At 42.2% G+C, this 26,725-nt stretch overlaps 1 protein-coding gene across 1 annotated transcript in view; it reads left to right on the forward strand.

Annotated features, from left to right (window-relative positions):
• The first annotated feature begins 434 nt into the window (after positions 1-434).
• LOC134206799 (kinesin-related protein 9-like) overlaps positions 435-26,725 on the forward strand; it is a 294,183-nt gene continuing 267,892 nt past the window's right edge. The window contains exons 1-3 of the transcript XR_009978317.1: positions 435-1,246; positions 1,888-2,039; positions 20,696-20,823. The gene's annotated coding sequence lies outside the window, so the exon portion shown is untranslated. The remainder of the gene's footprint in view (positions 1,247-1,887; positions 2,040-20,695; positions 20,824-26,725) is intronic.

Below are 26,725 nucleotides of genomic sequence, written 5' to 3' on the forward strand. Positions count from 1 at the left end.
CAATATACTGTTCGAAACTTTATCCGTATCATACATTAATCAAATTTTAATTATAAATATCTTGGCTAGAATTCATTATAAGCATTTTCAAATTATCTTTCTATGCGGCCCTGTAGGATCTGTCAAAGTTAACACCGTCGTGTGTCTTCTACTTATTTTCACTTGGATTCGTCTATACAGCAATTTGTTTGCTGAAGATTGCACTCAGATGCATAGATAGCTATACATTTGTTTCCCATCAGTCGTATGAAAATATGATTGAAAGTCATATACTTAACTTTGTTGAAATCAACATTGAAGTAATAGTTATCTTTTATTCGAATTTTGAGTAGTCCCCGTTTTTTTATGAAAATGAGTGGGATTCGATTCAATTTTGAGTAGTTCGTTTTCAGCGTGCATGGCAGGTGTGAGAGCTGGTGAGAAGAGAGAGCAAAGCCGCAAAGCCGCAACCAAAAAGAAGATGCACCACAGCCGTGTTTTTTGAGTCGAGTACGGGCAAAGAAAATATTGTCGTGAACCGTTTTCGACGGTTTATTTTGATCAAAAAGTACCCTCAAGTGAAGTTTGTGCTCGCGTTCGATGCTTCGCGTAAGGATTTGCAGCGTGATGTAGTGTATCAAGTGTTGATTTTCCTCGAATGTAGAACATTCCAGTGAAAGTGCTTATCGGAAAAAATCAAAAAGTAGTTCACCAGTGAAGAAAATTCCGGCGGTTTTCCCTTATTCCTCTTGTTTTAGAAAAGAAGATCATCAGAAGAAGAATAGATTAACCTTCTCCCTCCCCTTCACGGTTGTTTGCTTCGTTCGGCCACTCGCTCGTTCGCCGCCAGCCAGTTTGCGGAGAACCGATGAGCGCTTTTTCGTGTGCGGCTTGCAGCTGTCAGATTATCGCGCAGTTTATTTTGTGTTTTTCTTTTCATTTCCTTGTGCATTTTTGATGTGTGCTGTCCGTGCGGTCGCGTAAAGGGAATCCTCTACTGTTAAATGTCAAAAGTTGTTTTTTTTTTATCCACGAGTCCAGCAGCAAACGGATTATCATCAGCATCATCAACGCGACTGTCATCATCGGGTCCCATCAGAAAAGATAGGCGACGGCGGCAGCAGCAGCAGCAGCAAAAGTAGTGCGAAGCGCCAGGAGATCGATGTTGATACGTTTTAGTGGCTCGGCATCGAAAACTTGGGAACGCGTAACCAGCATTTTCAGTGACTATCTGTGGAAGTTCGTCCATCGGCCAGCAGCTATTCAGGTAAGCGAGCTCGGGGGCAGTATCGATTTCTTCGTGGTCTTTCCGCGCGCGGAGAGCGAGACCTTCGCTGCTGCGGAACGCAGGAAGAGATGTTTCAATATGGCGCCCCGCCACCGCCAGTTCGTGCGGGGAACTCCGTGTTTTGTTGTGCGTGCGTTGGCTGTGCAAAATTTTGCAAATTTTCCGCAGTGGCATTCGCTCGGTTGTGAAAAAGTGGAACGTGCATCATGATTGATGTTTTCAGTGGGATGATTCTTCGGCAAAATGGCAAAGCCCTTAAGAGTTTCAATTTTGTGCAAATTTTGACAGGAGAGAAACAACAACAAAAGTGTTAAAATTGTATATCCTCGCGTTTAAACAGACGAGTTTCTTTTAAACAGTAGAATAATTGTTTTGTGTTCAAACTAATTTGCATTTGAATAAGAAGTTCGGTTATAGAATTGTATCAATTATTTATAAGAGTAATTTTTCCTTGAAAATTGCGGCCCCATCCATATCTGCCACATTGTCAAAGACCTTGAAAATTGTTTCGTCGTATTTGGCTATTATTGTCCGTGTATTTGCCGATGCTAGAGGTGTAAATTAGCGCTGCTTACTAAACTTAATCGAAAATAACTAATTGAAACATTTTAATATTGTAGGAAAATTGGTGTAGTTGGATTTTCTGGATTGCGTGAGACTGCCTCAACATTTACATCGGTATTTGATTACCTGTTTCTAGCAGTGAAATATTTCGAAAAAGACGACCGTCTTGAGCTGCTGTTTCTCTGGTATTATCTATTGATTAGCTCATGTAAGTACCCATTGCGGTATTCTGTTACAACAAGCCTTGCCAAGAAATTGATGTAGGTAGGCATATTAGAATGGCTCAAGCTGGTATGGAAAAAACTTATTTACATTTGTATGGGTCTTCTCAATGCTCTAGACAAATTGCCATTCGAATAAGTGAACATTTGTGTGATTTGAGTGAGCTAACCACATTTGAATTTACATGAGACAATGTACGTAACATAAAATTTCTGTATTTTCATGTTAATTAGCTATTAACAAATAAAAAAGTATTCAATTGAATACTCAATGTTACGCTGAAAAGAAGCGAGATGAGTCGAGTTAATCTTCCGGGACTCGCATGTTCCTGGATCGCTCACGCAATCCGGGCTTTTGTTGTGAAGGACAAGCAAGCTTTTATCGAAGCTGTCGTTCTTTATACAACCATACGAGGTGTAATTCAGCTATTTATTCATTCAACGTGTGGTCCGAACAAGAGTAACAGAATGATTGGCTGAAACCTTGCAAAAATTTTCTTCTAAGACTCGGAATAGTTGATGCCGATGTCGTTGATCTTGTTTGGAAAATATCTGGCCACTTGCTGAAAGAATCGACGATGACAAGATATGAGATTCCTTCAATCGGTCCGGCGTAATCCAAATGAATTCATTTCCAGGGAACTTCTACTTTTGGCTACGGCTGTGGTTGGATTTGTGGTGGTGAGTTCGCTGCACTGGCACATATAGAACAACGTCGAACGAAAGCTTGAATTTCTTCATCGATTCCAGGCCAGAAAACAATACTGCGTGTAAAAGATTCCGTCCTCTCAACACCAGGATGACCACGATGTATTTGTTTCAAAATCCGAGGACGGAACGTAATTTGAATGACGACTCGGAGGCCGAACATCCTTAATGATTGATAGACTTCTCGCCGAGAATAACATTTCTTGGGGAGTGGATCAGAAATTTGCTTGATTGAGGGCCAACCAGTTTTGATGCATTCCAACTGGAACTGCTTTTTGATAGAAATGAAACGTCTGAACAGGTACAGTGGTTAGCAACGAATGACTTTATTTATATACAGAAATATACAGAGCCATGTACTCTGCTTCAGTGGTCGATAGAACCACTGGGCTTGTCTCCTCTTGAAACTCCATGAAACAGCTCCGTCACTCTGGAGAAATACATATCCGCTTACCGACCGTCTCGTTTCTGGATCGTTTGCCCAATCAGCATCACTGTATCCGGAAAACGTAGAATCTGTCTTCCGTCTGTACGTTAGCTTGCACTGTTTGGAACCTTGGATATATCGTAAAATTCGTTTGGATGCTGTCCAATGCGGAAGCCCTTTATTACTGCAAAACGAACTGACCATACTTACAGCGTGACTGATATTCGGGCTCGTGCACTGTGCGATAAATTCAAGACCTCCCATCAGCTCACGAAATGAGACAACGGACAGCACATTTACACAACACCCAGTGGAGAACTTTTCGCTTTACGAAAATCTTTCTCCTTACCGGGGGGAGGGGGGATCGAACCCACACTACGCAGCTACTACTAGACGATTGACGTCACAAATTTTTCATGGAAACTTTGTTTTGCTGCCGGATCAAGTCTCCCAATAGATCAATTGTCCTCACCTTTCCCTACTGTTTCTTTTCGTACAGGGAATGTAAAGTAACAACATTGCCCATGACATCAATATTGTCCTCTCTTGTAAATGTTGGGACAAACTCAACTCGCAATAAGCGTTTGTCCCAAACTTCAACAGAATAGGACAATTCTCGGGAACTTTTTCAAATCGGCGTATGTAACATTTTGATCAAGCTGAGAAAATGAGCTTGGAAGTTTTCAGATTTCATTTTTATTCCTATTTAGAAACTAACCATTTTTATTGCAATTGAATACACCTCAACGATACATTATGAAAAGGTTCATCGTCACTGACTCTTAAATCTGCACTGCGTGTGCACATTTCAGTTATTTTGATAAAAATATATGTTACAACGTTCTGCAACAGATAAATCACATACGTCGTTTTGATACGTCAGCATGACCGAGGTCATGCTACTTTCGTCGAAATGTTACGCTGCTCCGTACGCTGCATTGTTGATACGTCGAAATGTTGCGTCAAGTTGAAACGTTTCACGCACATGCGACAAAAAAATTGCAGCACTTACAACACGACGTAACAACATTTGCTGCAGAAAAACAACGTAAAATGTTTTTCTTAACGAAAATCAGAATATTCAAGCAACATGCTTAATTTTGAAATCAGTGATGAAAAAGTACAAGCAGACGCACGTTTTAAATTATTTAATTGTTTGAAAAAAATTTTTAAAGTGCATTTTCTGCTAAGCGGTGTATGTGCAATATTTTCAACAATGATGTTACACCGTTTTGCAAAATATTGATTTACATTTTTAAAAACACATTTTCATGTAGCTTTGAAAATAAACACATTTTTAGATGAATTTGATGCCATATGCTGTTGAAAACGGGTTTGTTTACAATTTGCGACATACGCCGTTTTGAAAAAGTACCCGAGAATTATCGCCTGCCGCGCATTTTGAGAAGTAGTCGGTTTTCGATGATGTTTTTGGCCAAATAAGTATCAGTTATCAATGCATAGATATAAACTCAACCATCTGTTGACATGATTTGTGTTTTACTTCTTAAATCTACAAGTTATCGCAGTTTGAAAAGTTCACAACAATTAGCTCTCCATGTTTGTTGCAAATAAAATGGAACGGAACATTGTCTTTATCCTCTGCAGATGAGGACAGATTTATTGCTATTCTCTTTTATTGCTTGTTTTTGGCATTTTCCAGCGACAATTACATTACATTGTTCTCGTAAATGAATAATCAAAATGTGGTGGGAAGAATGAATAGGTCAGTTTCTTGATAGGGGTAGATTTGATCTTTTTTTGAAATTTCATATGTATGAAAGTCAAAAAACTTACGCGGATTTCGCACAGGGTCTCTAAGAAATGTACAATTCAATGTCGAATTCGTTTTTAAAAAGTTCCAACCTAAGTGCTGTTAAAGTGTTTTTTCTTTCGCTCAGGTTGGAACTAGGTCCGCACTAGTTCCAACCCCAAAGCTGTCGGGTTCGCATTGTGTTGTTTCACAGTTTCGCACCAGGTTCACCAATACAACTGCACTTCAACTGTCAAAACCATATGGGTGAAATAAACAAGCCGAAGGAAAATACAAACCGGAGTAAAAACGAAACTTTTGTGCATTCAATAAAGAATGCGCATCAAATTCCATTTTATGGAAATTTTTATTCCCTATAATATTTATTTACATTTGCATTATATTTATATTCTCTGAGGACTTTTTCAGTAATCCCAGGAGAATTTGTTTAAACGGAAATATTATGGGCCTTCAACAAATCATTACCAATTTGTTCGAAAATTCCCCCATTAATTATTTATTTAAGTAGTTCTTCAAAAAAATCATACGGAAATTCTTCAAAGAATTCTTATAATTCTTCCAGGTATTCCTCATTGAAGTCTTGTATGCATTCCATTGCGAATTCTTCCAGGAATGCATTACAGTCGGGATTCGCTGGTTGGGATTTTAATACTTGGGTTACTTTTTAGTTGGGCCTCCACTGGTTGGGCCATGGCCCAACAAAAAAGCAACCGTACGTCAAAACACAGTGTAAACACGGAAAACGGGATTGGGCGTCACTGGACATCTTTTGTGATGTTCAAGTCGAAATACACGTGTTCAAATGGCTGTCAGTTGGCCCAACTAAAAAACCGAATTCGTTAGTTGGGCCGAGGTCGTGGCCCAACCAGCGAATCGCGACTGTAGAGCAATATTTCAGGCATTCCTTCATATTTTTTCTAGAAATTCATCTGGAAATTCCCCCAAGAGTTCTTACGAAATTTCTTCCAAAAATATCTCTGGATGGAAGTTCTTCCAGAAATTCCTTTGAAATTTCCTCCAAAAATTCCTCTGGAAGTCCCTCAAGAGATTTTTCCGGAAATCCCAACAGAAATTCCACCCGAAGTCTATCCAGAAATTCTTCCGGTAGTCCCTTCGAGAATTCCTTCGGAACTGGAATTTCTCCGAAAGTTCGTCCTAGAATTCCTCTGAAAGTTCTTCCAGAAATTCCTTTGGAAGTACCGGAGTTCCAGAAGACATTCCTCCGAAAATTTCTCCGGAATTTTTTCCAGAGTTCCTCTAGAAGTTCCTTCAGAAATTCCTCCAGCAATACCTCCGGAAGTCCCTCCAGAAATTTCTCCAGGAATTCCTTCGGAAGTTCCTCCAGGAATTCCTCCAGAAGTTCCTCCAGGAATTCCTTTCGACCTTTCGACAATTCCTTCAGAAGTCCGTCCAGAAATTCCTCCGAAATTCCTTCCAAGAAAGGATTCCGAAGTCCTTCCATAGAATCCTCCGGAAGTCCCTCCAAAAAATCATTCGGAAGCTTCTCCAGAAATACCTCCGGAAGTCCTTTCCGAAATTTTTCCGGAAGTTCCTCCAGGAATTCCTCTGCAAGTTCCTCTAGGAATTCCTCCGGAAGTTCTTCCAGGAATTCCTCCGGAAGTTCTTCCAGGAATTCCTCCGGAAGTACCTCCAGGAATTCCTCCAGCAGTTTCTGGAGGAACCACCAGAGGAATTCTTGGAGGAACAGCCGGAAGAATTCCTGGAGGAACTTCCGGAGGAATTCCTGGGGGAACTTCCGGAGATATTCCTGGAAGAACTTTCGGACGAATTTCTGGAGGAACTTCCGGAAGAACTTCCGGACGAATTTCTGGAGGAACTTCCAGAGTATTTCCTAGAAGAACTTCCGAAGAATTTCCTGGATGAACTTCCGGAGGAATTTCTGGGGAAACTTGCAGAGGAATTCCTGGAGGAACTTCCGGAGGAATTTCTGGAGGAACCACCGGAGGTGTTCTTGGAGGAACTTCCGGAGGAATTCGTGGAGGGATTTCCTGAAAAATTCCTGGAGGAAGTTCCAGAGGAATTTCTGGAAGAACTTCCGGAGGAATTCCTGGAGGAACTTTCGGACGAATTCCTGGAGGAACTTCCGGAGAAACTTTTAGAGGAACTTCCGGAGGAATTCCTGGAGGAACTTTCGGACGAATTCCTGGAGGAACTTCCGGAGGAACTTCTGGAGAAACTTGCAGAGGAATTTCTGGAGGAACTTTCGGAGGAATTTCTGAAGAAACCACTGGAGGAATTCCTGAAGGAAGTTCTAGAGGAATCTTTGGAGGAACTACCGCAGGAATTCCTGGAGGAACTTCCGAAGGAATTCCTAGAGGAACTTTCAGAGGAAATTCTGGAGCTTCTGGAGGAATTCCTAAGGAATTTGAGGAGGATTTCGTGAATGAATTTCTAAATTATTTACTGCTGGTACTTGCGGAAGAATATTTGAAGGATTTTTCGGAGGAGTTCCTGAAGAAATTTTCAAAGGAATTCCTGTAGGAATTTTCCATGGAATTTTTGAAGGAACTTCCAAAGGAATTTTTGAAGGACTTCGGAACTTTCCTAACAAAGTCCCGAGCTCCGAACGTTACTTCAGAAAGAAGAGGAACTTCTGAATGGATTCCTGAAAGAACTTCCGGAGCAATTCCTAAAGAAATCTCCGAAGGAATACCTGAAGAAACTTCGGGGGGATTCCGGATAGAAACTTCGCGTAAATGCCTGCAAGAACTTGCTGAGGAGTTCCAAAAGGAAACTGTCCAAAAAGTATTCAGATGTCCATTCAAAAGTAAATTTCGTAATTCGCGAAAATCAGAGCGCGTACCTACTTGATCGTGTGAAAATGCCCGTAAGCCGCCGCTGATCACAAATACTCCGGCGCACAGGTCTAGCCCTAAGTCCTTCATCTGGAATTCGCCACACAATTGATGCTTCACAACGCACAGTGGTTCGCTCCAGAACAAAGGTTGGCCAAAACCTCAAAATGTCCCTAACAATAAGTTTTATGTTTGTATTATGGTTTTTTGATGGTCTTTATCATATACAGACCCGAACGTGAGTGTTGGAAGCACTACTTTGGCATTATACAGCCGTTTTTCGGCATCTCTGTGATAGTAAATACTTTAATTTTTCTGCTAAATTCGGGTTTTGAAAACAGACCATTTCGCAACAAAGACTATCATACTTGCTTTAAAACTAGTTAGTACTATCCCATTTAATCCTATCACTTGATTGTTACGTTACAGATACATATTACGACTTCAACAATAAGGACGTCTTCAGTGTCTCTGACTTTATCATCTTGAATCAAAACAGGCTTCTGTTTTGCTCATTTAAAGGGATATGTCTTTTCTATAATTATGTGCAGAATAAATAGTTCCACAAATATAAGACAGTTCAGTTCAAAACTCAGTACCAACATTCTCTATTGCTGCCAAGAAGAGTGTATTACAGTTTAGCTCGAGCAAAAACATTAGAACATGAAACTGTTGATTATGTAGAATAACTTTGATGGCAAAGTATTGAACAATGCTAATTTGCTAACAAAATACTAAAAACTTTCATTTCATTTTCTGCTTTAGAAAAGTTTTTAGCATGATTACGTAGTTCGGATTATTAGACATAAACAAAATCCCGACAATAATATTCATTTGAAAAAAAAATCTAAAAATGGTAGACTGACTCTAGGTTGTCAGGAGAAAGTTTTGGAAGTAAGAAACTTTGTGTGTGGTATCTTCTAGTCGTTTGGGAAGAAAACTACCCAATAATTTTATTTAAAACAGCAAAAAAAAATGCAAATAAAAGTATAGAAATGATTCTTTCATTCAATAATCGCTTTCATTACATATGTTTAAAATATTATATAATTATATCAAACGTTTCAACTTCAATCTAATAATTAGAGAAAAGGCATTTTTAAAGTTCTTGTGAATAAAAAATACGCATTTGTAAGGTTCAGTTAAAAATAGACCAAAAAATACTATGTACATTACAAACTAAACCGTTAAAAAAAACAACTTATCGCAACTTTTCGCAAAACAAGATAGTGATGAATAGGAAGCTATTGCTTTAAGCTTTGTAATGAGCATAGAATCATTGCGAGCACTCGTCGGCGCCTATACTTTTGGAGCACTTCTATTTAAAATATGTGAGTATTTTAATTAATTTTGTATTTAAAGTTTGCTTATGTTGAGTTCTGTCACCTATATTTGACATAGACCTACTATTTAAGACCCAGACAATACAGTCTTGAAATAATATTGGAATTAGCGATGTAATTGAAGCCGTGCGATGCTGATCTAAACGCCTTGTCAAACAGCGTTTTCATTCAAAAATCAGCATTCATGTTGAATTCAAAATGATGCGACAAAGTCAAAACTTAACAGAACTACTTCAAATTTTGAATTCGAATCACGTAAGTATTCTATAAAATGAGAAAAATATAATTCCGACGGAAACACGAATTTCGATTTTTGAGGTTTTGGCTGCTCTCGAACCATTGTGCAACGGTCCGCATTCCGAACCGAACCCCCACGCCGGACAGTGCTTCGAACGTATGGAGCAACGGGACAAAAATCATAACTTACATTCTACACGTTTTAACTCAATGGTGTCTTTGGGAAAATGGTTGTACACTATTTTTTCTACTAGTTGCATTACTGACCTATGTTAAATTGATAATTGCATAAGTGGCGTAAACGCCAAATTTCATAACATATAATATGCTTCGTATAATCGAGATCCATTTGGGAAAATTGTCACTTATGATAAAAACTAATATTTGTGTAATTGACCTATTTTGAATAGATAATTGAATAAATGCCGTAAACGCCAGATTTTACGATATGCCTCAAAGAATCGGGATCTTTTTACGAAAAATATGAGGTATGAAAACACTTTCTATTACAACAATTGACCAATTTCCAATTGATCATCTCATAAGTGACGTAAACGCCAGCTCAAATGTTTTATACTATAGAATCAGGATATCCTTAGAAATGATTCGAGGAATTCTAATTTTTTTTCCAAGTTCGTTTATTTTGTAGTCTCAGGCGTGTTTAACACTTAACGGAGCCATGGTTATTGATACGTACGATCAATATCATCTTATAAAGTTAGTAACAGACGGGTAGAAGTCAGCGTATTCGTAATGACTCGAAGTTAAGTTTACAATGTTTAAGGATGAACGGGGATTAGGATTCGGGAATCATGGAATCATCATAATCAAGGAATTTCAGCTGCTCATCCGGGAATTTGGCATCAGGGACGATGTGGCGTGTCGTCGTGTTCGAGGAATGGTATGACTGGGAGCATGTCTGACATGGCCGCGGATTTGACCAGAGGATAGTGTTGTTTTTAATGTCGATAATTTTTTTTAATGGAATTAGAGCCACGACAAACAGGCTCTCATCTGAGCTCTCAGCCTTCGACAATTTGTGTGTGTAGGTGCTATGTCCTGAGCTTCCATCAAAAGCCCATTAGCATACAAGTTTTACCGTCCTTGAGCTCTCTACCGAAAGTTGTTACATAATGATTAGCGAGGTACAATTCATTAGGTCTTGCAAATCAACCTCACACGCAAAAAAAAGCGTTCATGAATTCGTGAACAAACGAGTCCATGGTGTATTTTTTCGTGCACAACAGTCACAGATTCGGGAATACTGTCACATTTTCTGGAACGTTCTGGAAAACGTGACTGGTGTTCCCGAATCCATGATTTAAATCACGGTGTATTTTTACCGGTTCACGAATTCGGGAACGCTTTTTTTGCGTGCAGCGGACGTTTCAACGCGCAAAGACTAGGAAACAAATTTCCATCAACCTCGTTTAAAGTACTTCGAAGCAGATTGTACTTTCTCTCGGATAAATCAAAGTCAATGTACAACGCCAGTGCTTGTGCCGCTGTCATAACCTTTTCCTTATTTGTGCTTGAGCTACTTGATATATTGGTCGAAAACGCTAGCTCCTCAGGTTCATTATTATTGATGAAGTCTTCAACACGTTGTTTCTTTGTTTTATTTGAACATTCCTGAAACGGTTTTTGAGGTCTTCCCTTCGCGATGTTGAATGAATACTCGGCAATATTTGTATTCGGATTGCAAGGACAATCAGCGAGAGTTTTGCTTCTCAAATTTCTTGGATGATCGAAAGCTATGTGACCATTTTTGATCAAACAAAAGAATTTGCAAAACTGCTTTAGTTCTTTTTCAAGTTCCTCTGAGAAATTATATAAATCCTACAGAAACTTCAGCACATGGGCGCTTCGTTGGGACGGATCAATGGAAAGCTATTGTTTGTATATATCTATGTTATTGAGCGCAAGAGTATCATCCAGAAAATCGTTAACAGCTATTAATAGAGCAAATAAGAGCAGCTGGAATCACTTCCATTCTCTTTAGAATACTTTAAGTGAGCTCTGGTGCGATTTTCAGAGATGTGTTTTGATGTACTTTTTTTAAAAAAAGCTGTTTGAAGTTGTAGATTATTTCTTCCTATATAACTTCATGCACATGACTTGGAACCCTTACTCATCACAATGATCGAAATATGTATGTCCAACTGAAACACATTAAATTGGATCTTACTTACTTGATTATACTATAAAAAAATGACAACAAAACAAATGTAATTTCTTATTGTTGATGTGTTTGTTATTGTCCTAAGATAGTCTAGCAGCCTACAAGTTTGAACATATTATTGACATAAGGAGAATGAATCCTGAACAAAACATGATCAGAACACATCGAGATAGAGAGATATCAAGATAGGGAAGTTATCGAGATGTAGAATGACCAAATGTATGTAGATTGAAGGGACCGAGGAAACCATCGACATAGCAAGAGATATCGAGATATAAAATATCGAGATGTAGATAGTCGACTGTATTAGCATTTCCTCAGTAATGAATTGCATGAGCATGTATCTTGTTTGCCTTAATTGATAAAAATAAAATCGAAATATATTAATCATGATAAGATAACGATACATACCGACACATCACTTCAGGAAAATAAAGTGTGTACAATAAAGTTCATAGCCAGAACTCTTCTCAATTAATAATTCCCGCTTAACTTTTCCAAAGGACCTAAGTAACATGTTTTGCCTTTCTCGTATATAAAGTTTACGTAAAGGCTATATGTTTGCTCCAAAAACAAACTTTTTATAGGAGGCTCGAAGATCCATAGTGTTATATACCGATCGGCTCAGCTCGACGAACTGAGGTGATGTCTGTCTGTCCCTCTCTCTGTGTGTTACCCTCTCTTCTAATGCCCCGTTCCCCCGGGACTAACTTACAGTATTACTTCTGTGGGGGAATACTGCTTACTCCTCCCAAAACGACACCTTTCACAGTGCCTCTCTCCATTTTTTTCTACGTCTGAGCCCTTTGGCGGCGGATGCTCCCTCGATACCGACGACCTGCATCAGTGGATGGCTATTACATTGCCAACACTACACTTTCACCTGGTTAGCATGTTCATTGATCCGCTCAAGTCCTACGCACATTCTCACTTCAACGGGTGACCATACTAGTGCCGAGGTCAGACCAAAGATTCCGGGTGGAGATAGCTTCCGGTTCAGTGGTGCCCCGACGATCCGTAGCCGGTGCATTCGCGCGCCACGATCTACTCAACTGATCCCCGGCGGTGGACCTAGCCTACTCCGATTAACCGATTTCCCATGCACTGCGCCTTTTAGCTTCTTGCTTAACCGTTGAGCCATATAGCTCACGCCTTGGTCGCGAACTACTCGGATAGTCCCCGGTGGTGGATCAATCCTACTCCGACGAGGAGTTCTCCGACGTCGGAAGCTCCCCCGTAACCGACTACCCGTCTCCACGGGTGACCGGACGAGGTCAATCCAAGGATCCCGGGTGGAGATAACTTCCGGTTCAGCTACTCAGCTCGGCGGTGGACCTAGCCTACTCCGATAACCGAGTTTCGATTGCCTTGAGCCATTCAGATCTCACCTTTGTAAAGTATCGAAGGAATGAAGGAAGGCGTCAAACATGCAACTACTTTATTCGAGAGTTGATAATGGAATGAATCTAACATATTATTATAACAAATGGATTGCCTTGATGATTTCCGGTTGGTTATTTATTATGCTTAGCAACTTCCGGATACCAAGCATGGCTGGCTATGCCACAACTACTCCTCCTCCTAGTGTCTTGGTGGTCGAACAACTCGGTTATACCTCGTAACATATGTTCCGTTCAATTGATGGTTTGTTCGAATCTCCTCCGTATCATCTTCAAGCGAAACGTAGCTTGCATCCGAATCTGCATCGTCGTTGTTGAAATCACAGTGATTGGTGTTTCGCTTTCCTTCTTCATAATCATCATATGGATACTTTAGTATTTGATTACTTCTCCGTTTGATTGTACCAAGTTCGTCCGACGAGCATTCGAAGAGTACAGCTCCAAGCTTCTTCAAAATTTTTCCACGCATCCACGTTGCTTTCTTTGGATTTCTGTAGTCTCGAACGTATACAGTTTCCCCAACAACGAATGTTAGTGGCTTCTTTTTAGTATTTACCTTTTCAATTGTGTCGCACTGGCGTTTTGCAGCATCAAACTTCAATGAATCAAACCTTAATCTCATTTCTCTGCCGAACATCAATTTAAATGGGCTTTCCGCGGTCGTCGCATGTTTTGAAGCTCTATACATTTCCAGAAAAGAGTTGATCATCATGGACATCGATTTCTTCTGGAAAACTGCATCGCTGCTAAGTTTCTTCAAAGCAGTTTTCACTGTTTTCACAGCATTTTCTGCGGCACCATTTGAACACGGGCTGTATGGCGCGGTTCGTAAATGATTAATTCCTCTTGATTTGCAAAATTCTTGAAATTCTTCCGACGTGAATGCTGTTCCGTTGTCAGACACCAAAGTGGTAATTGCACCAAATCTTGAAATATATTCACAAGTTTTCTCAATTGTTTCTTTGGACGTCAATGTGCGAACTGGAAAAACTTCAATCCATTTACTGTAGCTGTCAACCATAACAAAGAAATCCGATCCACGAAACGAAAATGATCTATGAGAACTCTGTCTCCTGGTGCAGACGTCAGTCGCCAAGGCAAAACAGGATCACTTCTTTCTGATCATTGCTGAATACACAGTTCACATTTTTTTCCTAGGGTCTCAATGTCGTTATCCAAATTAGGCCACCAGAAGTACGATCGGGCCATACTTTTCATTTTCACGATTCCCAAATGTACCTTGTGAAGTTCATCTAGCAACATCTTTCTCAGCTTGGTGGGAACAACTATACGATAGCCCCAGAGTAAAACACCTTCTTCTACACTCAATTCGTCACGTTTTTGATAGAATGTTTTCAATTCATCTTCCTGAATCATATTAGGCCATCCGGACTGAACGTAATTGACAACTCGGCTGATAAGCTTGTCCCTTCGGCTTTCAACAACAATCTGTTTCCGTTCCACCAAAGACCGTGTTTCAACTTCAATGAAATTCAGGAAGCTTACGGCATCTTCATCATTCTCGTCATCTTCACAGCGTAACGGAAATCTTGAGAGAAAATCAGCTGGGACATTGTGCACACCCTTCACATGACGGATCTCATAATCGTAGTTCGCCAGGAATGCCGCCCATCGTTGTAACCGTCCAGCAGCTATGCTTGGGATACCCTTCGGATTGAACAACCCAGTCAACGGCTTATGGTCGGTCATCAGCTCAAAGTGACGGCCAAACAGATAGTTGCTGAACTTGTTGATACCATAGTAGATCGCTAATGCTTCTCGATCAATAACGGAATATCCAGCCTCATGTTTCTTGAAAATCCGAGATGCAAATGAAATCGGGCGTTCAGATTTATCCGGGAAAACATGAGTAATCACGGCCCCAATACCTTCGTTAGATGCGTCACAGTATAACCGAACAAGAAGATTAGGATTATAGTGAGCCAAAACGGTATCTTCGGAAAGTAGCTTCTTCGCTTTCTCAAACGCCTTTTGTTGATTGTTGGCCCAGGAGAATTTCACACCGTCCTTCAACAGTTCATACAGGGGCTTCAAACACTGCGCCAAACTTGGACAAAATTTTGCGTAGTAATTTGCTAGTCCAACAAACGCTCGAACATCCTTGACATCAGCTGGCGGTTTCACGTCTAATATGGCTCTCACTTTCTCTGGATCTTTGTGTAGTCCATCTTCATCAATAACATGTCCTAGGTATGCTACCATTCGCTTGAAAAATTCGCATTTGTCTTTGTTCAACAGGAACCCTGCTTCCTTCAAACGGTTTAAAACTTTATCCAGGTTCTCCAAAAACTCTTGCACTGTCGCTCCAGCAATCAGGACGTCATCTAGGTAAATAACGGTACCACGACATCCTTGAAGAACTCGTTCTAACGTACCTTGAAAAATTGAACATGCTGGCTTCGTGCCAAATGGTAGACGATTCATCCAATAAACTCCACGATGTGTACTCCACGCCAAAATCCTCTTCGTTTCATCATCCACTTCGAGCTGATAATAAGCGTTCTTCAAATCCAATTTGGCAAAATATCTTCCTCCTTGGAGAGCAGCAAAATATCTTCTATAACAGGAAACGGGTGGTGGTCGTCCAACAAAACGGATTCACGGTGACACGGTAATCGGCGCACAAACGTAATGAAGAATCTTTCTTTAAAACTGGTACTAATGGTGTACCCCATTCAGCTTTCGATGAAGGGGCTTTTGAAATAATACCGGAGCTCTCCAGTCTGTTCAGTTCTACTTCAACTTTTTCTTTAAATGCCAACGGAATTTTTCTCGGTTTACAAAATTTTGGAACAGCGTCATCCTTCAAAGCCAAATGGATCTTGTTGTGCTTGAATCGCCCCAACTCACCTTCAAATACCGAAGTATGTTTTTTCAAAATTGGATCCAATAACTTCTTACAATCCTTTTCGTCTATTGATAAGAAGTGAAAATCGATTTTCAAATTCCAATTCCTCATTGTTTGACGTCCGAATAAGGGTTGACGGGTTCCTTCAAAAACAAATACTTCTTCCAATGATTCATGCTCCTTGTACCTCATAATAGCTTTGAACGTCCCAACAGCACGGAAACCAGAACCATTGTAGCACAAAAATTCTTCAGTAGAGTTTGTCTTCAAAGGATGTCTTGAAACAATCGATCATACATGCTCTTTGAAATAGCGTTCACAGGACTTCCGGTATCGACTTCAAAATTGACAGGATGTTTATTCACGACAACTTGAATTTCCACCGGCGGAGGAACATCGAGTTTGTTGATTCGCAAATGATTCACTTTCAAACTATGCTTCTCTCTTGATTGCTTCTTATCTCTTGATGGACAAACCTTCGCCAAATGGCCCTTGTTGTCACAATTGCGGCAGATATAACTTTTGTATTGGCATTTCTTGAAATCATGATCTCCTTGACCACACGCGTAGCACTTGGCTTCATTCTTGTACTTTTCTTTTGCTCATGTACTTGAATTTTATGGACTTCCAAAACTTCTCGTTGCTGCATAGTAGATTCTCTTCATAGCAATCTTTAAAAGGTTCTCCAACGTCGAAGTTGCTTCCTCCTCGCATAAGCGTTCGAAAATTGGTCCTCTTCGCATGCCGGTCACAAAATGTTCAACAAAACGGATTTAATTGGTCGCCGAACTCACAGTTGGCTGCTAACTTCTTCAAGCGAGTACTCCACTCCACAATCGATTCGCCTTCACCTTGTCTTGCCTCAAAAACTTCGCTCTCTCCCGGAAAACAACCAGCGTCGGGGTAAACCGCTGCTTCAATAAATCGCATAGCTCCAAAACTTCTTATTTTCAGGTAGCGCCGGGAACGTTAAATTCTTAACAATTTGGTAGACTTCCATAGACACAGCCGTCAATAAAAACGCAGATTTCCTTTTGTCGTCCTTATCATCGATTTGATAGGCAACGAAAAATCTCTTCAAACGCTCTTCATACAAGGGCCAGGAATCTCCAACATTAAATTCCGGAGGCTTGACAAAATTCATTCTGGATTCGGTTTCTCTCGTCGCCAAATGTAAAGTATCGAAGGAATGAAGGAAGGCGTCAAACATGCAACTACTTTATTCGAGAGTTGATAATGGAATGAATCTAACATATTATTATAACAAATGGATTGCCTTGATGATTTCCGGTTGGTTATTTATTATGCTTAGCAACTTCCGGATACCAAGCATGGCTGGCTATGCCACAACCTTATTCGTTGAGCCATTCAGCTTCCGCTTCGATCGCGATCGCGAACGACTTGGATAGTCCCCGACGGCGGATCTCCGACGAGAAGTTCCCCGAAAGCGGGAGCTCCTCCGAAACCGGTAGTTTCGTCAAGTTCGCGCGGTAGCTGGCGCTTAGCCGAGTTGTCCCACTCCCGCTGCCATTTGGCTACCGTTGGGGCCTTGATTTTCCTTCGAGCGTTATCGGTGCACCTGAGGGCGTAGCACTCCTCGTCTTCCTCCACCACCAGTTTGATAGGCATCATGTCCGCGAGTACACATGCGATATGCGCTGATGACTCTCAGGCACATTAGCCTATGAGTACTCTCCAGCTTTCGCACGTTGCAGTTTACACTCAACGCCGATCCCCAGGTTAAACCTCCGTATCGTAGTATTGCAACAGCCACGCTTGCTAGCAACCTGCGCTTGCTGGAGCACACCCTAGAGCTGGTCGCCATCATCCTCGATAGTGCCGCTATCGCCGTCGACGCGCGTTTGCAGGCGTAGTCGACGTGACTTTTGAAGCTCAACTTATCGTCGAGCATCACCCCCAATTGTTTCAGAGATCTCTTGGAGGTGATGTCGCAGCCGCCGACTCTTGTCGCCTCTTAAACCGATTTCCGGTTGTTAACGACTATCATCTCCGTTTCATGATGCGCCAGCTGGAGCTTCTTGCTGCGTAACCATTCCTCCACTAGACTGCAGTCAATTCAACCTCCTCAATGGATTTTCCGTACAGGGTCATGGTTACGTCATCGGCGAATCCTACTAATTTGACTTCTGGTGGGAGCTTTAACCTCAGCACGCCATCGTACATCACGTTCCACAGCAATGGACCCAAAATTGATCCCTATGGGACCCCTGCCATGATACAAGCCTTCGTATCTCTCGTAGACCAATACTCGATTCTGAAAGTAACTTCCCAGAATCTTGTACAGCCTTACTGGTACTCCACGCCGAAGCAACGAGTTCGCGATCTCCATCCAGCACGCACTGTTGAATGCATTCCGCACATCGAGTGTTATTACTGCGTAGTAACGCATACCGCGCCGTTTGCATTCGATGGGGACCGTTGCAGTGTCAACCATCGATTTAATGGCACCCAGAGTAGACCTTTCTCTTCGAAAGCCGAATTGCTCGCTCAATAATCCTCCTACTTCCAACACGTACAACAACAGCCTGTTCAAGATCAACTTCTCTAGTAGCTTCCCTACTGTGTCTATTAGACAGATTGGTCTGTACGCTGAGGGGCCTCCTGGTGGCTTACCAGACTTCGGTAACAGGACCAAACGCTGTCTCTTCCAAATATCCGAAATGTCCGCTCGTCCAGATACCTCTGCATGGCTAAGCTAAACATGTCCGGATTAGTCATTATGGACCAGGTGCTTTACTCGGATCGAGAGACTTTGCCACCGTCAGTAGTTCCTCTACCGTCACCCTCGCCACTGCTTCGTCATTTGCTCCTACCCTCGCTGCTGGCGGCCAATGGGTTGGGCCGTGGTGCGGGAATAGTGCTTCGATTATCATCTTCAGCCTCGTTGGCTATGGCACGGGAGGAGCCATTGCTCATCTTGTTTTGGTCATCACCTCCCGATAGGCGTTTACCCATGGATTCGAGTAGGCGCTCTGGCACAATCTGTAGAAGCAGGCTTTCTTGCTTTCTTTGATGGCCTTGTTTAGAGCCAGCCTCACTGGCAGTGAGTCACTGCTTTGAATTGGCGATTAAAAGTTGCATGAAGAAGAAGAAGTCGAAGGATGATATTTGAAAAAAATTACACGGGGAAGCAAACGGGATATTTTTTAAAACTCTTCTCAAAAATTCTGGAAGCAATTTAATTAAAAACGGAAAGCAGTACGGGGTTGGACCTTGCTTATACTATGTATCAAGGGTGATATCACAAAATAAAACATGAAATCAAAAAATTGCGTTTATTATGCAGTAGAAGAAAAGTCCAACCCCGTACTGTTAACCGTTTTTAATTAAATTACTCCTGGAATTTTTAGAAGAGTTTTAAAAAACTTCTCGTATGCTTCGCCATGCAATTTTATTTATATATCATCCTTCGACTTCTTCTTCTTCGTGCAACCTTTATTTGCCAATTGCTCGATGCGTTCCTCCCTCACTTCCGCCGAGTGTGTCCTTTGCGTTTTTCTTCTAGCCCGGAGGCAAGCTGCTCGAAGGTATGCAATATGCTCCTCCTCCACAATTCCGCGGTCGTGCCTTGCTCGGCATGGTAGCGTCGCACGCTCGTGACAGAACCGCAGCCAGGTCATCCCCACTCAAACTTTCCGTGTTTTCCTCCAGGCGCAAAGCTTCACTGAAGGTTCTACTGTCAAAGTGGGCGATTTATAGCAGGGGTGGGTATTTATAGCAGCGTCGCTCTATAATGTTGAGCAACCAAACATAGAAAGTTACATCAAATCAAGTTTTTGAATTTTGTTATTATTTCCATTATGTACATGCTGTGGAAGATTTAGATTTGAAAAATGTGTTGGAGGTAATCATTTTCCTTCGATGCAAGTGGACGCGACTTGAAGCTATCATCCTTCGGAAAGTGGTTACCTCCAATACATTTTTTAAATCAAAATCTTCCACATAAATGTACATCATCATCATCATCATAAATATAATAGCTCTGTTTGTCTGTCCGGTGACTAGCCAACCAGACGCAGCACGCGGGAAAATTCTCACAAAAAATAAAATATGTGACACTTCAATTCTTTTTTACTATCAGATGCAGAAAACAAATCAGTGACAACCTTAGACAACCAGACACAGCATTTGGTGAAAAAAAAATCACAGACAACTGACGTTGAAAATTTTGATTAAAAAAACACTTGCCGCGGGCGCTACTGCGTCCACAAGTAAACTAGTAGTAAATTAATGTCCAAGTCGGGTGGTCCAATACCTGGAAAAGAGGCAATTAACTTCAATTGAACAAAAATACTTCCACATTCGCATATTATGCTGCCGTGAATCGCATATTTGTCCCATATGAATAGGAAACCCAGCAAAGATGGGACAGATATGCGATTCACGGCAGTATGATGGTCCTACAAATATTTAAAGGTATCAACTGATTTTTAACCTTAGTTGGTTATAGGGGCCCTCCTTAGCAGTGTGGTAAGACGCGCGGCTACAAAGCAAGACCATGCTTAGGGTGGCTGGGTTTGATTCCCGGTGCCGGTCTAGGCAATTTTCGGATTGGAAATTGTCTCGACTTCCCTGGGCATAAAAGTATCATCGTGCTAGCCTCATGATATACGAATGCAAAAATGGAAACCTCGCAGTTAATAACTGTGGAAGTGCTCAATGAACACTAAGCTGCGAGGCGGCTCTGTCCCAGTGTGGGGATGTAATGCCAATAAGAAGAAGAAGAAGATGGTTATAGGGTTGTGGGGGGTGGTCACTTTATACCGTCTCCCCCTATTTGGGTTTGTCACTCCTGGTATGGCTAATACACGAAGATTTATTCGATCGAACTGAATGTTATGTTTCTTCTTTCATTCTCTTCCACAGATGCCCCGCTCGAAGCGACGCCATCACTCCAGATCCCGGTCTAGGTCCTCCGGGGCCTACCGGGAGAAGCGAGCCAAGCGTCACCACGACTCGGAAGCCGAGTCCGAAACCCGACAGTCCAATGCAAGGTAAGTGATTTCAAGGGCAACACTCGTTTTGCAAATCACCGTTATTATACCGACGGAACGGCATGCGCAAGCCGTTTTGTTGACCGTAATGATTAGCGTGGAAAACTGGAACAACGGAACGAATGTATGAGAACAAGCTCCGACAAACTATCGTCGTGCGGGTTGCATAAGCGAAGGCGATTTGTTTCGTAAAATGCTGCGAAGCGTGAGATAGAAAGGCACGTATGGAAAGACTATTGCGAACGGGTTGAGGAGGGTGATTGATCGATTGAGTTGTAGAAAATGATACCCTTCTCAGAACGCAGAAGAAGCTATTAGGCACTAATAGTAAGATAGTTCGGTTCTATCGCTTTTGCCACCCACCCAAATCGCGTTAGTAAAAAATTTTGCTTTCTCGGCTTTGTGAAAGCAAATATTTACCGGCTCATCTATTATCTTGGTTCCGGGGGGAAAAGGTGGCAGGGTAGGCGACGAAGTCTGTGGTACCCCATTAGCAGCTCCCGAGCGGGCGGATGACCAATGGAAACAAACGCGGAGAGAATGGATGAATGAATCAATGGGGTGTGGAACGATCGATTTCAAGTGGCGTTTTGGGGCAATTTTGGGGGATTTGCTTTTGCGTGAAGCACGTGTTTAGATGCTTGTAACAACCGTACCATAAACAAAGAAGTTGTTTAATGGCTTTCGCCGATCGGGTTTCAAGGTCAATCCGCACGGTGCAAATCCCCTCGTAACCGGAGCGATTTATCTCTCGTAAATTCCACACTTGCTGTGAGAAGTTGGAGTGGACAAGTTTTATCGCCGCACTTAAAATCGATCAGAATAAAATTGCATCGACAGCTTTACGAGTGCGGCTTCTTTGGCTGGGCAGCAGTTATAGTAAATAATCCGCGGCCGTCAGGCTTCCGGCAGGTTCATAGCAATCTGACTCCCCCCGTGTCCCCACCTGGAACGGCGGCCGAATTTTACGCAGATCGAAATTACTTTCGCTCCTTTGCGGGAATGGCATTCAGAAGCCGCTATTGGATGCCGGCGGAAGCGTATAATTGGTTAAACATATTTCTGGGTAGCAGCAACACCTTCTGCATTGGATTAGGAAATCTAATTTGCTCGCACGCCGAACATCAATCAGAGTCGAATTCCTGCTCACAGCATGATCTAATTGGGTCTATTGATTGGGGATGTGATTGAGTGATCGCTGATGCATGTTACCGTTGAAATCCACTCTATGCCGGCGGCGAAAGAAAAAAAAAAGGTGACTGACAAGTTCAGTGTTCTCTGCCACAGAACAGAAGAAGTGCGTGGTTAATTATTACAAAATTTGCACCACTCGGAGCAGATGCAACCCACGCCTCGAGACGAGGACGGTTGAAGCCGTCGCGGTTTAATAAACTTCCAACAGGTCGGAACTGTGGCTGTGGTTACTTGCGCAGCTTTGCACCCTACGCGGCGGAGGTTATGGACCGAGCGGCGTGAAGGCCGTTGGTTGAAAATGTGCGACTGATATTACCCGGGTTTGGTTGCAGGCAGCCGCAGAAGGTGTTTGTTTTCAGTGCGAATGGTGGCGGCGGTGGTTGGTTGGTTGGTTCGGTATTACTCCAAATCCGAAGTGTCGAAGTTCAACCGGTCGACCCAATTTGGGTGCCGAACGGGCGGATGCGATGACCGGAGTCAAGTAGGAATTTGGTTCCGTTCCAGCAGCGGGGTCGATGTCGTTGACCGCGCTGATGGAGCGGGTTAATTAATAACGGACTTTCCGGATTTCTTTCGTATGGTAAATTGACAAGCGGATGATTAATCAACAGTTGGAACGTTTGTTTATAAAGCTTAGGCAAATTTAGATTTTTATATAATTCTGAATCCTTGTCCAAAAATCGTATCTTTAATGAACAAATAAAATAGTTGCCAATCAGTTTAAAAACATATTTTTGTTATTTCGGTCATAGCATTTTCTGCATCCTAGATTGCGTATCATGGCTGAGCTTTTTGTACCAATCGAATTCGAAGCTATTACTATTTTTGTAGGATTTTCTTGCAACACGCTCAGTCTTTCGTATCCTTTCTGCTCTTTGGTGCTTTGAAGTTATAGCGAGCTCATGGTCAATCTTTCATATCCATCCTCATGAGCACCGCCTAAAATTGGTTTATAAGCACTGAAAGTTTATTCTCAATCAGTCTTGATTACATGTCTATAAAAGATTTCCTACTAACAATAGAAAATTGTGGAAATTCCCAAGAACTAGATGTTAAGCGTCATTCGAGAAATTTAGTGAATGTTGTCTTAATTTAGTAGGGGGAAAGACGGCTTTGGCAGGTTTTGTTCTACTATTGTCAGGGGGGTTTTTATCGACCAAATTTTATGTAATTTGGCCACAATATTCTTTGATATTCAAAGAATGTTTAGGCCAAATTTGAGCATAGTCAGTCATAAAAAAAAACCCTGCCAATAATAGAACAAAACCTGCCAAAGCCGTCATTCCCCCTATTACAATCCTTTCTGTATTCAAAACGATCGGTTTCGTTAATGACCTAAGTCTTGAAGTTTTTGTATTTGACCGAATTTTTCTATTTCATCATTGATGCAATTACACGTTCGAACCATATGAGAGACAACAACGTCATCTTTTTTGCCTTTGTTAGCCTTTCAACCAAGAAACTAGCGAACCGGCTATTCATCCAAGTAATAAAACCGTGCGCAGATTTTGCTTTTATTAGCTGATTACTACACACTGCGTCTTCCGCCCCTTAGTTACCGTTTTCGTTTAACAACGCAGTTGCAGTGCCGTCAAACGAAGGAAAAACAATAAACCGTGACGTGTGCGCGAGCTTGCTGGATTCACATCTGAAAAGGACGAAACAATCTTTGTGAACAATCTCGACCATGCTTCTGATTCAGTGATGGCAACGCGAAAACGCGGATGATCTTCATTCTCCAGTACGGTTACGCCCTTTTATAATGTTAATCCACAATGCTGCTCTCTCGTCGCGTCTGAGTCGGCGCAGAAGAAAGCGCAGCGCGCGGCCTCCACCGCCGAATCGAGACGGCGACGGCGATACACACAAACGGCATTTAGCCTCTGCAACATCGCTGGAGCTTTTATAGACAATGAAGATCGCGCGGCAGCTCGGCCGTATTTCCGCTTTCTCGAGCAGGGGGAGTGCCGTCTGGTGGCGGTGGTATTCTCCCTCAACTCTATGCCCAGGGGAAGGGAAGATTCTTATTAATCACTTTTTCTTTCTACTCGTTGTTGCTTTTTTTTATTCGAAACGCCCACGTGGGAGAATTCTCGCCAGACGTCTGGGCAGGTTGATCGCCGTCATTATAGTTTCTTGTTTGCGCTGCTGGAAATGATTGGTAGGGAATACATTGCTCAATAGGTTTCCTGGTTGGTCGTGATGCGCGAGTGATTTCACCTCGGAAATCAGATACGTTTGTTTTTGGATTCTACGTTAGAATAACTTCCACGATCAAAATTTGAGTAAAATTTTATTCAGCCATTTCTAATTATTAATTAAACAGGAGTTCCTGTATTTTAGGATTATTTCTTCAATTTATTATTGTCTACCTTCCGAAGATTTCGCGAATTGGCAAAAGAAAAAAACTTTCTTCACCTGACTGCCCTTCACCACTGCGCGCTGCTAAATCATGCGTTACTGTTTTGCTCTCAACTTGGTTGGCGAGCTCACTTGACGGGACCCGTCACTTAAAACCTACAAGACGGCAGTGATCTATCATTGCCCATTGCGTTTTGCGTCAAGTTTGTTTGTTTTTCCTGACGGTTTGTTTGTCCCCTCCCTGTTACGTTGACATCGAAGACAACGACGACGACGACGACGGCAGCGATGTAATTACGCTATCGAAAGTGCAGCCTTCGGAAACGGTTGACTGAACGATAGCTGCCCAGTGACTTGTTCGATAAATCGCTAGGGTCGAAGATAAACGCTCTTATCCACTCAGTAAAGGAAGTTTATTTGTTTACAGAACGTATTTAAAAATCGGTTATTAATTGGCAGATCCTCGTGAAAATTATTATTGTGATGTAAAAGTTTTTGAGGTTTTCAAAGTTTTTTCTTAAACGAGTAAATTCAAGTTAAAGGAAGAAGTTTACATAAATTCCTTATGTAAAAAATCCATAACAATTTCAGAATTCTTAAGAGATAGTAAACACGGTGATCACTTTTTAAACCGCATTTCTCCGTACACCTCTAAGGCGCTCAACCCCATCTGGGCACCCATAGGACTGAAGCGACTCAACGAATGAGACTAGATTGCCTTCATTTGAAACATTCTCACGAGACGCTCTTCTAGGGTCTCAAATGGGAACGCATCGTTTAGAACGTTTCATGAAGACACGGGGTTGTGTCAAGGGTCGGTCATGGTGATTGGTGTTTAAATAATTCGTCGCCTTAGCTTAGACAGTAGGGTGGATCACACTTATATGAATCCTGGTCATGTGTGGCTACCGGAAGTCAAGTAGGATCAAGCGGAAGCAATTTCAAGTCTGCCGTGAATCGAACGGTTATCTGGGCGGGAGAATTGGGTCACGTGGAATTTTGCTGTGCAAACGTGCCTCAAGTTGGAAGATCTCTGGGGACCCGTTAAGACGAAGCAAAATGCGAACGGAATGTACGAAGCTGTGGACCCTGCGAAAGAACGAAAGGCAAGAGCTAAGGTGAGTCTTCTTTTTGAGCCGATTATTTACGTTCACGTCAAGGAGACAACGTGAAGTGTTGGAAAACCTGGAAAAAGCATTTGAGGATTCCGGCTTGACTAGGAGAATTTGGCCTGCTCACAAACTCGTAAAATCGGAATTGATAAGCTGTTCATCGATGTCCGAATATGTAAATCGGGTGAGCTAAGCTAAATAGAATCGGCTTCAAAATTTCAGTAGAATGGATTGCTTTGTGGTCTTCCGGAGGAATACAGGCCAATGATCTGGCTCTGGAAAATTCCCGAACGAAAATCACTGATGACGCCATAAAAACTAAGCTGCCCCAGGAAATACAAATTCCAACGGCGGGTCGGCGTTATGTCGAAACTTAAACGTAACCAAAAGCTCGGATACAAAAATCACAGCAACAGATCCAAGCAAGCCATCCCACCGAAGGGACCGAGATGCAGAAAGTGTCAAAACTTTGGGCATATTGCGAAAGATTGCAGAATGTCTAAAAAAAGGAGATGTTTTCTGCACAGTCTTGACGACTTGAAAGGAGGCTTCCGAGCCTCTTGAAAGGAGGCTTCCGAGTCTCTTGAAAGGAGGCTTCCGAGCCTCTTGAAAGGAGGCTTCGGAGCCTCTTGAAAGGAGGCTTCGGAGCCTCTTGAAAGGAGGCTTCCGAGCCTCTTGAAAGGAGGCTTCCGAGCCTCTTGAAAGGAGACTTTTGAACCTATTGAATGGAGGCTTCCGAGCCTCTTGAAAGGAGACTTCCAGAGCCTCTTGAAAGGAGACTTCCAGAGCCTCTTGAAAGGAGACTCTGAGCCTCTTGAAAGGAGACTTCTGAGCCTCTTGAAAGGAGGCTTCTGAGCCTCTTGAAAGGAGGCTTCTGAGCCTCTTGAAAGGAGGCTCTGAGCCTCTTGAAAGGAGGCTTCCAGGCCTCTTGAAAGGAGGCTTCCAGGCCCTCTTGAAAGGAGGCTTCCAGGCCTCTTGAAAGGAGGCTTCTGAGCCTCTTGAAAGGAGGGCTCTGGCCTCTTGAAAGGAGGCTTCCTGAGCCTCTTGAAAGGAGGCCTGAGCCTCTTGAAAGGAGGCCTGAGCCTCTTGAAAGGAGGCTTCTGAGCCTCTTGAAAGGAGGCTTCCTGAGCCTCTTGAAAGGAGGCTTCTGAGCCTCTTGAAAGGAGACTCTGAGCCTCTTGAAAGGAGACTTCTGAGCCTCTTGAAAGGAGGCTTCTGAGCCTCTTGAAAGGAGG

This window comes from Armigeres subalbatus, chromosome 1 (genome assembly GCF_024139115.2).
Source record: "Armigeres subalbatus isolate Guangzhou_Male chromosome 1, GZ_Asu_2, whole genome shotgun sequence".
In the NCBI taxonomy this organism is placed as follows: Eukaryota; Metazoa; Arthropoda; class Insecta; order Diptera; family Culicidae; genus Armigeres; species Armigeres subalbatus.